The sequence below is a fragment of the Vombatus ursinus genome, unplaced genomic scaffold, assembly GCF_900497805.2.
Source record: "Vombatus ursinus unplaced genomic scaffold, bare-nosed wombat genome assembly UNPS02014784.1, whole genome shotgun sequence".
Classification (NCBI taxonomy): Eukaryota; Metazoa; Chordata; class Mammalia; order Diprotodontia; family Vombatidae; genus Vombatus; species Vombatus ursinus.
The window spans coordinates 24,817,701-24,830,334 of NW_020954562.1; positions in this window are offsets into that span (position 1 = coordinate 24,817,701).

Here is a 12,634-nt window from a genome sequence, read left to right on the forward strand (position 1 = left end):
AACTCATCACAAGAATGGATGGCACATGATGAGCAGAGAGGCTAATACAGTTTAATGAACATTAAAAAAAAGCTTCTTTGCTTTCTAGAGATAATACTTCATGTTTTCAGTTAGTCCTAATCAATAATTGGACAAAATTAGTATAACAAGTAATTCACCAATGATGGAAAAAAATCTATGATTAAACTGAAACATTTTTATTAATCTATTAATGTGCTATTATTCTACTCAGATCTTGATTATTTTTAGCTATAGAGAGTAAAATTACAAGATCATTGAACATTTGGAATTATGTAGGTATATGTATTTTTAAACATCACATTATATCACCCAACAAGTGTTTAGAAATTTTATGAAGAAATATACAGTGAAACTGCTATTTACTAAAAACTCCAGTCCAAAGAGTTTTATGGCATTAACTATTTTACAGAAAGCTCTATAAATTACAGAAAATAGTACATTAGGGATATTGTATATCAAATAAATTAAAATAGTTACTAGGAGAATAATGAAAAAGAAAATTTAAGAAGCATAAAATCCAAGAAAAATGTTTTAAAATGACACATGTAATCAGATGAAAACAAACTGTTTGCTATGTCTGCTTAGTATTTGAATATGAAATAGCAAGATAAATAATTAGAATAGATTAAAGGAAATTGTGTAATATAGTAATATGACAGTAGCATAATGATGTCATTGTTATGAAAATTAAGCTGCTTCTATTTCCATAGTTTTACAAGTTAACATCAGAACAATAATTTCATATGACTGATCATTAAACAGCCCAGAATAATCTTAGCCTGTTTCTTTGAACTGCTTCTCATATTTCAATTCAGGGAAAACCTGCCTTCTATCCCAACCTGGAGTTCAATTAATAGCTCCAGTTCCCTTGTTTCATTATCATTTTAGCACTTAATCAATCCTAATTAAACTAGAGCTAAGGGTCTCTCAAATTTTCTCCCTCATTCGTTATTGAAATTCATACATTTTTCCCCTAAGAATCTCCACCCATTTACTCCAACTTAACAAATTTCAGAAAACGCTTTGACTAAGATGGATGCCTAAATAGTTATTTAACTCTAACAATGCTTACAAATCCATTGACTCCAATGCCTTTCCAAAATATACTCCAGAATCTCTTGTTAATTGCAATATTTGCTTCCAAGATACATCTATTATGAATTACCTCTGTTTGAAATTCAGGCATAAATTTGACTGGGGGAATTATTCTTTTTACAAAAGATGGAACAAACAATCATGGCAACTGAAATATGGAAAGAAGGTTTTAATGAAAGAAGAAGTCAATTAAGTATATTAAATTCATGAGGAAAAACTGCTAATCTTTTGCAACATTAATTCTTTTACTCTATTTCTCAAAATATACAATGTTCCATCAGCATTTCCCACTTCTTCCACCATGTCTTCTTCTTTCCCTCTTTTCTTCTCCCCTGAAATGTGGTCCTCAATAGCTAGGTGTTGTAATATCTGGAATACTGGAGTTGAAATAAGGAAGACTTGTTTAAATCCTGTATTAGATATGTGAACGTAGGCAACTCATTTAACATTTCTGAGTCTTATATTATTTATAGATTCATATGAATAAGGATAATAATAATATATAATATTAATATATTGTGCTATTATACATTATGTAATAATATATAATAAATAAATAACATAATAATAATAACAAACAATAGCACCTATCTCATGGAGTTGTTCCAAAAGTTATAGTCAAACTGTTGCATGTTGGGAGAAACATGGGTACAATCAGGAGCTACATTACTGGTTGGTTCTTCCCTTTCCATTAGTGGCTCTGCTTAATTTGGACTCCAGGGAACATGATACCCCACCCAGGATAAGCTGAGATTTCATGTGATGAGCTAATGTGATGGAGTCCTAACCAAGCAGAGAGGCAGATGAAACATGGAAGCTGTTGTGAGGATCAGATGAGATAACGTATATGGTTTGCAAACCTCAAAGTTTACATAAATGCTATTACTCAAAATAATAATATTTATATGATGCTTTAAAGTTAGTAAAGCATTTTACTTATATTGACTCATTTGATTCTCATGATAACCTTGCAAGGTAGGTGCTATGGTTATTGAAACTGAGGCACAGAAACATTAAATGGCTTGACCAGAGTCACATAGCTAGCTAGGGCCATGTCTGAAGCATTCGAACACAGGTTGTCCTCATCACACTTTGTCAATTCCCTCAGCCTCCTCTCCCTTCTGAATGGAGGGCTGGATGGCAGAGCACTAGTTTCCTCCCAAAGTTTTCTTTTATAGAAGACTTGGATCTGAACTTTCCAGATAACTCTGCTTTCTGTAAGCAGCTCTGGTTGGTTTGGACTCTAGGGAACATGATGTCATACCCAGGATAAGCTGAAATTACCAGCTGACTCTCCACTTTCCATCACTAGACCTGCTTGGTTTGGACTCCACAGAACATGTTGGGTACCTCCTTGTGTCCTCCCCACCCTGCTCAGGGGGCAAAATGCAAAACAGAAGTTTTTACATTTGATACTGGAGATAATAGGGAACCACTGGAGATTATTGAGTGGGAGGAGAGGTAGTGACATGGTTTGAAGATCATTTTGGCAGTTGTATGGAGAATGGACTGGAGTGGAAAGAGATTTGAGGCAAGGAGACCAAAAGTTAACCACAGATTCTAGGAGATGGAAGAGGTCTCAATAGCCTTTTAGTTTAAGCTGTACCTAACACAAATCAGTTCTAGAAAACATCTTACAAATGGATATCCATATGCCCTTTGAAAACATCTAGTAATGGGAAGCTCACTAACTTCTAAATAAGTATACTCAACTTTGTGAGGGACTGTCTGATGTTGGCAGCTACCAGGTTGAGCGCTGTGGCAAGGGTAGGGTAAGATCTGGGTATTTTGGAAGTAGAGGCAGGGGCTGTGGTAGGCAGAGTCGTGGTGAACTGGGATGGGCTGGATACGGAGAAGCCCTGAGGCAATTGGGCAGTGCTATGAGATAAGCTGGGTGCAAGGAAGTAGCCGAGCTTGAGCTCCTGAGGCAAGGGGCGGTGCCACGTGGGAGTGGGATGGCAGAGGACTGAGTTCCCTTTGCTTCGTCCCCTCCCTATATGCAACGTCATCCCCAGACGCCTCTTGTGACCTTCCTGACTTTCTGGGTCCCTTTGTGCAGCACTGACCCAGACCCCTCCTCCCAGTGTCTGAGCCTGACTTCCTAGGTCACGTACTCTTGTCTATGCGCCATTCCCAGATGCTTCCTTCCTATATCCGGTCCTGGCCTCCTACATCACTCCCTCCCCCTTGGTGTGCTAAACTCAGACAGCCCCTTCCGGTATCTGACCCTACAATCATTGGCTAGTAAGCGGGCTGGGGAGGAGGGGCTAGGTAGGTTTTTAGGAACAAGCGTGGTCAGAACACGCGCTCTCTCCTGGCTCCTGCCCTGTTGCTCTGGCCTTGCTGCTTGGGCTTGCTATGATGGCTTGCTGTGTTGGCCTGTGAATAAAGCTCTGGTGTTGGCGCCTCCCGATGGCTCATCTCTGTGTGGTGATCCGGCTGAGGACCGAAGACCCGGGTGTGGGTAAGACTCTGGTAGTGTACTCCTTATAGAAGGAGTGGGTACTGGTGAACGGCTGGCAGAAGGTCAGCGTGCGGCCAGTATACAACTTTAAGACAGATCTAGTTGAGAAGAAAGTTTTATTTTATTTTTTTATTTTGTTTTGTTTTTCTGCAACAAAACAATATTTGCTTCCTCTTTACAATTTTTTATGAATCAATCCCAGTTTATTTCTCAAGCACAAGCAAAACATCCTTTCATTTGATAATCCTTCAAATATTTGAGTTGTTTATTATTTCCCCCACAAATCCTCTCTTCCTCAGCCTAAACATTCCTGATTGCCACAACATGGCACATTACCAGGAGTTCTTAGCCTTCTAGTTTCCCTCCTAAACATATTCTAGGATTTCAGCACCCATCTTAAAATGAGAACTGACTGCAAAATTGTAGAGGTAGTCTAAGCAGGGCAGACTCCAAAGGGCCTATTGTACCTCTCGCTCACTCTAGTCCTCCAAAACCTCAGCTACCCCTTCCATTTAAAAAGAAAACACAACTGAATAGAGAACTGGGTTAAAATTATGATATAAATGAGAATTATTATTTTTGTTTTATTTTTGTCAAGACCTATGATTTTAATCATGTAAGAACTCCTTATGTGGAAACTTACTCTAGTGACAAAGATCGTCAATCTGTAATTTATGGTCTTTTTTTAATTAATTTATTTTTGAATTATCCACAATCACTTCCATAAACTTTTAAGTTCTAAATTTTTCTCCCCCTCCCTCCCCACCTCCCTCTCCTAGATGGTGTGCAGTCTGATATAGGCTGTACATATACATTCCTATTAAACATATTTTCACATTAGTGATGTTGTAAGTAAGAATGCCTCCTCCAATAGGAGGAACCACCAGAAAGAGGAAACAAAACACAACAGAAGAAAAAAAAATAACAAATAGTATGCTTCGATCTGTATTCAAACTCCATAGTTCTTTCTTCTTTGTGGATAGCATTTTCCATCACGAGACCTTTATAGATGCCTTAGATCCTTGTATTACTGAGAAGGGTTAAGTTTATCAATATTAGTCATCACACAATGTGGCTGTTATTGTGTACAATGTTCTCCTGGTTCTGCTCACTTCACTCGGCATTGGACCATACGAGTCTTTCCAGGTTTTTCTAAAGTCAGCCTGTTCATCATTTCTTATAGCACAATAGTATTCCTTTAATTTACAGTCTTAAAGAGCTGCCTAATGCAATGAGTTCAGTGACTTGCCAGGCGTCATATAGCAAGTGTGTATCAAAGGTAAAATTTGAACCCAGATCACCTTGACTCTAAGACCAACTCACTAATCATTATATCAATGAGTTAGCAAGCACTTATTAAATACTTACTGTGAGCCAAGTACTGTGTTAAAAGCTGGGGATATATACGAAGGGAAAAACATGGCCCCTGTCCTCAAGCAGCTCACATTTTAGCAATAACATGCAGAATAATTATGTACATAAAGATATATACAATATAAATGGAAGGTCATCTCAAAGGGAAAGCACCAGTAGCTGAGTGGACAGAGGAAAACCTCCTACAGAAAGTATGATTTGAGTTGAGGGAAAACAGGATGCAGAATAGAGGAGGAGGAGGAGCAGGCATCTCCCTGGGGGGGGCATTTCCCTTAAGGAGAAATTTCCCTGAAGCAGCCATCTCCCTTGGGATAGCTGTCTCTCTTAAGGAGCTGCTGTCTTCATTAAAGAGTTCCCTGTCCCCATTTATGCTGGGGTATCCCTTAAGGGCATCTCCCTTAAGGGGCAGAGGAGCCTGCTTGGTGTGTGTGTGTTATCCACAATAAATGCCTTTACTTGATTTGGAGATAGCCTGAGTGAAATCTTTTGAGACCACATTGCATGCCAACATTGTGGGGCACCCCTGAACCTCAGAAAAATCTTCCATGTACCAAAAGCAAAGAATCAGGGGGATTATATACCTATTGATTAAGGAATGGCTGAGCAAATCATGGTATAATATTGGAATGGAATATTATTTTGCAGTAAGAAATGATAAATATTAGGAATTCAGAGAATCAAAATATGATTTGTGTGAATTTATGCATGACTTATTTATGAGCTCATCTTCATGAGTTCAAATCTGGCCTCAGACACTTACCAGCTGCGTGACCCTGTGCAAGTCACTTAACCCTGTTTGCCTCAGTTTCCTGAGCTGGAGAAGAATGTCAAACTATTCCAGTATCTTTGCCAAGAAAATCTTGGCAAAGAGTGAGACACAGCTAAGCAAATGACTGAATGCAAATGAAGTAAACAGATCTATAGACCAATATATACAAAGGCTAAAACAACGCAAATTAAAAGATTACTAGAAAAAAGCTCGTCTCTGGGTGAATTAGAAATCGATGATTATCCTGGAGAAAAGATAATAAAGTATGCCTCCCTATTTGATCATGTAATCTTCATGGTAGAGAGATAGGAGACCATAGGGACAGAAAGTCCTATTTGTCAGTATTTGTACAATGTCAAATGTAGTCACTGTATCAGATTTTTTTTTTTTTGCCTAATTATTTTTCTGTTTTACAAGGTGGAATTCTGACAGGAGGGGAGAGAAGGTTGTTGTTGTTTTTACCTCCACAATGAACATTAAAAAATGTGTTTTAAAAATAAAATATAAATTAGTGACCCCAAAAAAAGAGCATTTAAGATTGTGATCACCATCATCATCATCACCTGCAGGAACTTGGGAAAGTCACAACTCTCTGAATCTCTGAGGCTCTGTGGATCTCAGTTTCCTAATCTGCAAAACAGGGTTAAAATTCATGATTCCTAAGGTTCTAAACAACTCTAAAATTGTGATCATAGGCTTATAATTACTAGACATATGAACAATTTATATTGCTTAATTAATTTCATTAGCATTGAGCACCTTTTAAGATAGTGACAATGTTGCATTTTGACCTTGCTTTTGTTTACCACGTAGGAAAAAAAAACAATTTCACTTCACTTCTCATTAGAATGGAACATAGTTATTTCCTCTTTCTTTAATAGCTGTAAGAATTGTGCAGTTGTGAGCTAATAATGATTTTTATCAAATAACTCCTCATTAAATTTCAATGTATTTTTCTTTGCTACTTTAATTGCTATACTTCCAAAATCAAACATTATAACTAAAGTAAAATTGTTTCTGTCTAAATTTAGAATTCTTCTTATGAACTCTACCTGCAAAAAATTCTATTTTTCAATGGAAGATTCCCATATTTAGTTGTAATATAGAGGTCACTGTATAGTGAAGACCATAGGAATAGATTTGTCAAGTTAATTTTACTATTAATAAATGGGTGGCAATAATGCTTCAAACCCAATTTACCTTGTTTAACTCACAATTGGCAACCAATCTCAAAACAATATTCTTTCAAAATGAAAAATGAAGGAAAATTAAAATAAAGAGCTTTATGAAAGAATATTTGGAAAGATCTAATATATTCTTTATGAAATGCATTATTAAAGTCCTAATCTCTTACAGAATGCTAGACATATAATTAAATCTAAATGTGCACTATCTCTTGGCAAGATTGAGTGTTTGCTTTCCATAAAGACCCTATAAGGAGTAAGGAAGCACCTTTTACACACAGGAATTGGGGTAGCCTAACAGATGCTCACTTTTCAAGTGGCATACAATTATCATCATTATGAAAGAGAGAGAGAGTACAAATATATTGTTAGGGCATAGTTATGAGCTGGATTGTCAATTGACAAACTGCTTGAAATAAACTTGTAGTCACTTGCCAAATTGCAAAAACAAGTGAAAATAAATAGTTCTAGGTTGATCTGGGCCTGGAGTGCCACCTGCTGGCTCATACCAGGAAATGCCTAATCCAGTATTTCTTGGATATCTAATTTCTCACCTTTTCGGGAGGGAGATTTTGCACTTGGGTTACAATGCACACTTTTTTTTGTCATTCTCTAATGGTCTGTAACTAAATTAATTATACTTCAAGAAATCTTTCCCAAACACATAGAGCATATACTTTTTTTTTTAGTTCATTCACTCCTTTTCTTCTCTCTTGCTTATTTGTCTCCCATCTTTATTTGTAATCCAAACACCAGAATGAAATTCTTAAAATTATACTGAATAGAAAGCTAATCACTGGTTCATGGATTTTAAATAAATATCTTTTTCAAGGGGGGAGGGGAGGAATCTAAAGTTACAAGAGGATATTAGACAAAATACAGAACCAATTCTGAGTTAGAGGAGCTAGGGTTAAATCCCAACTTCTATGTTTATTTTGTATTCAAATTCAGGTAAATCACTTGAATCCATTGGATCTTAGTCTATACCATAGGTTCCCAAAATGGGCAATACCAAACCCTGGGGAATGCTAGAATGTTTTGGGATGGGGTGGTAGTAGCCGTGGGTGCAACTGGGGACCATTGAATAAAAATAAGGCGCGATGGAAACATAAGAAGAGAAGAGAAGAAAATTTTGGAAAACCATTCATACATGTCTCTGTTTTGTAATAGAGTGAAAGTTGTAGTGATTACATTATTTTCCAATAAAGACACAAAATACAAGTTATAAGTGATCAGTGGTCAAGGTCACTGACAGGTATTAACAAGCAAGTGTTGGCATGTGAGTGTGTCACTCATTGTTAGGAAGTCCAGCATGGTTAGGCAGGAATATGTGCATGTAATGACCTGTTTACAATATGATACTAGACAGTTACATGATGCAATATTGCATCATCAAAATTTCAAGGCAGGAAAAAAAACCAGATTTGAAATAAATTGTTAAATTTAAGACGCATCATTTAAAAATATTTTATATGTTTTTGAAATGATGCAAATTTAAAAAAAAACCTATTCAATGGTTAAAGAAAGTAGATTCCCAGGGGGTGCTGAGTAATTTTTTTAAAAAAGGTTTAGAAACTTCTGGTCTATGCTATAAAATGAGGGAGTCAAATTAGATAGTTTCTGAGCTCCTTTTAAACTCCAGATTTATGATCTTATGAATTGCTAAGGGCCTTATAAGTTCCTAAAATATTTTTAAATCATCACTAAAATTTCATTCATCTCCTCATCTTCTAATTGGCCTGTATTTTTGTTTTGTTTTGCTTTTCCAATCATACTTCCATTCAAGAGATAGAAAGGGCCTTTGAAAATCAAATCATCATCATATTAAAAATATTATGGGGCAGCTAGGTAGTGCAGTAGATAGAGTTCTGGCCTTGGAGACAGAAGGATCTGAGTTCAGATCTGACCTCAGACACATGGCACTTACTAGTTGTATGACTCTGGGCAAGTCACTTAACCCTGATTGTCTCACTAGAAAAAAAAAGGAGGAAATATTGCATTTCCCTCACACCTTTAACTTTTAAATGCTGATATTAGAACCATATTTCTTTCTATCACTTTTCCATGTGAGCATGAATTTTTCTACTTATAGCTTGGATTAAATAAACTGGTGATAGACAATCTGACAATCTGACCATGAGTAGTAACATTATTTGTAAGGGTAAATTTATCCCCAATTCAAAATAGATTTTGGGACACATTCTACTTATAAGTGGTTGTTATATGGTGGAGCAAAGATGACAACGTGAAGTACTTGTGGGGGACTAAGGAAAACTTTAGTTCAAATCCTGCCTCAAATAATTTCCAGTTTTAAGACCATGCAAGGCACCAAACCTCTCTTACCCTCAGTTTCCTTGTCTGTAAAATGAAGTAGTAGGACTTAATGACATCTCTCTACCTAGATAGTTCCATTCTCCTACTAGTGAGTTCTTCCTGGAACTTCTATTTTGATGGAAAGCACAAGAGAAAATCACTATTGATTAGAGAAATGCAAGTCAAAACAACTTTGAGGTACCACATCACACCTATCAGATTGGCTAACATGACAAAACAGGAAAATGATAAATGTTGGAGAAGATGTGGGGAAATTGGAACATTAATGCACCGTTGGTGGAGTTGTGAACTGATCCAACCATTTTAGAGAGCAATTTGGAACTATTCCCAAAGGGCTATAAAAATGCGCTTACCCTTTGACCCATCAATAACACTTCTAGGGCTGTATCCCAAAGACATCATAAAAGTGGAAAAAGGACCCACATGTACAAAAATATTTATAGCAGTTCTTTTTGTGGTGGCAAAGAACTGGAAATTGAGGGCATGCCCATCAATAGGGGAATGGCTGAATTAGTTGTGGTATATGAATGTAAGGGAATACTTACTATAAGAAGTGCTATAAGAAATGATGAGCAAGTGGACTTTAGAAAAACCTGGAAAGACATGTATGGACTGATGCTGAGTGAAGGGAGCAGAATCAGGAGAACATTGTACACAGTAACAGCCACATTTTATGATGACTAACTTGGATAGACTTAGCTCTTCTCAGCAATGCAAGAATCTAAGACATCTCCAAAAGTCTCATGATAGAAAATGCTATCCACATCCAGGGAAAGAACTATGGAGTTTGAATACACATCAAAGCATACTATTTGCTCTTTTTTTCTTCTCTTTTGTTTCTTCTTTCTTGTGGTTCCTTCTACTGGTTCTAATTCTTCCTTATAGCATGACTAATATGAAAATATGTTTAATAGGAATATATATGTAAAGCCTATATTAGATTGCATACCATCTTGGAGAGGGAGGTGGGAAGGGAGGGGGAGAAAATTTAAAACTCAAAAGTTTATGGTGGGCAGAGCCAAGATGGCAGAGGGAAAGCAGTGACTTGCTTGAGCTCTCCCCCAAACCCCTCCAAATACCTATAAAAAATGGCTCTAAACAAATTCTAAAGCAGCAGAACCCACAAAAACACAGAGTGAAACAAATTTCCAGCCAAAGACAGCCTGGATGGTTGATGGGAAAGGTATATCACGCTGGATGGGGAGAGGAGCACAGTTCGGCATGGATACTCAGGCCAAAGCGACCCTGGAGTAGGCCTCAGAGGACTGAATCGTGGGCAGCTATCACAGTTTCCAGACTTCTCAACCCACGAATGCCAAAGACAACTTAGAAGGTTAGTGGGAAAAGTCTGTGACTGCAGTGAGAGAAGGAGCTAGGTGTCAGCCACCCCCAGGGCCATGACTATTTCCTGAGCTTCTGGCCCACAGACTGAGGGGGAATCAAGTGGCTGATCAGAGGGGGATTGCAGGGATCTCTTTGCCAGTGCTGAGACAGGACTCTCTTGCTTTACCGGTGCTTGGATCTGGGTCACAGTTCTGAGGGGCAGTCCTGGGATGAGGAGGAATGCTGGTGTGGTAAAGCTTGTTGTGGTGGAGAGAAAACATCTTGCCCCTTATCATAGCACCTTGGAAGAACTGAAAATTTTCAGGTTCCTAGAAGTATCTCTGAAAACAGCTGTAGAAACCCCCAAAGCTTGGGACAGTACATTCTCCACATTGGAAACAGACTTTTACCTTAACAAAGAGTTTAAAACTCAAGTAATTGGCCGGGATCATGAGTAAGCAGCACAAAAAGAGTCAGACTATATTATCTTACTTTGGTGACAAAGAAGATCAAACCATACAACCAGAAGAAGACAATGAAGCCAAAGCTCTTACATCCAAAGCCTCCAAGAAGAACATGAATTAGTCCCAGGCCTTGGAAGAGCTCAAAAAGGATTTTGAGAAGCAAGTAAGAGAAGTAGAGGAAAAACTGAGAGTTTTGCAAGAAAATCATGAAAAACAGGTCAACAGCTTGCTAAAGGAGACCCAAAAAAATACTGAAAAAAATAACCTATTAGGCTATTAAAAAATAGCCTAACCCAAATGGCAAAAGAGGTCCAAAAAGCCAATGAAGAGAAGAATGCCCTAAAAAGCAAAATTAGCCAAATGCAAAAAGAAATCCAAAAGCTTACTGAAGAAAATACTTCCTTAAAAATTAGAATAAAGCAATTGGAATCTAGTGACTTTAGGAGAAATCAGGACACTGTAAAACAAATCCAAAAGAATGAAAAATTAGAAAACAATGTGAAATATCTCATTGGAAAAACAACTGACCTGGAAAATAGATCCAGGAGAGAGAATTTAAAAATTATTGAACTATCTGAAAGCCATGATCAAAAAAAGAGCCTAGACATCATCTTTCAAGAAATTATCCAGGAAAACTGCCCCAATATTTTAGAACCAGTGGGCAAAACAGAAATAGAAAGAATCCACCTATCACCGCCTGAAAGAGATCCCCAAAGGAAAACTCCTAGGAATATTGTAGCCAAATTCCAGAGTTCCCAGGTCAAGGAGAAAATATTACAAGCAGCCAGAAAGAAACAATTCAAGTATTATGGAAACACAATCAGGATAACACAAGATTTAGCTGCTTCTACATTAAGGGACCACAGGGCAGGGAATATAATATTCAGGAGGGCAGAGGAGATAGGATTACAACCAAGAATCACCTACCCAGCAAAACTGAGTATAATCCTGCAGGGGAAAAAAATGGTCATTCAGTGAAATAGAGGACTTTCAAGCATTCTTGATGAAAAGACCAGAGCTGAATAGAAAATTTGATTTTCAAATACAACACTCAAGTGGAACATGAAGAGGTAAACAGGAAAGAGAAAATCATAAGAGACTTATTATGGTTGAACTGTTTACATTCCTGCATGGAAAGATGATATTTGTAACTCATGAGACCTTTGTCAGTATTAGGGTAGTTGGAGGGGGAAAATTATATGTACATATATATAGATATAGATAGATAGATGGCACAGGGTGAGTTGAAAATGAAGGGGTTATATCTGGAAAATAAAATTAAAGGGTGAGAGAGGATTATACTAGGAGAAGGAGAAAGGGAGAGGTAGAATGGGGTAAATTATCTCACAAAAAAAGAAAAACAGAAAAGAAAAGGCTCTTACAGTGGAGAGGAAACAGGGGAAGGTAAGAGGGAATGAGTGAATCTTATTCTCATAGAATTTGACTTAAAGAGGGAATAACATACACACTCAATTAGGTATGGAGATCTGCCTTACCCTACAGGAAAATGGGGGTGGGAAGGGGACAAGAGAGTAGGGGGATGATAGAGAGGAAGACAGATTGAGAAAGGGGGTAATCAGAAGCAAGTACTTCTGAGGAGGGTCAG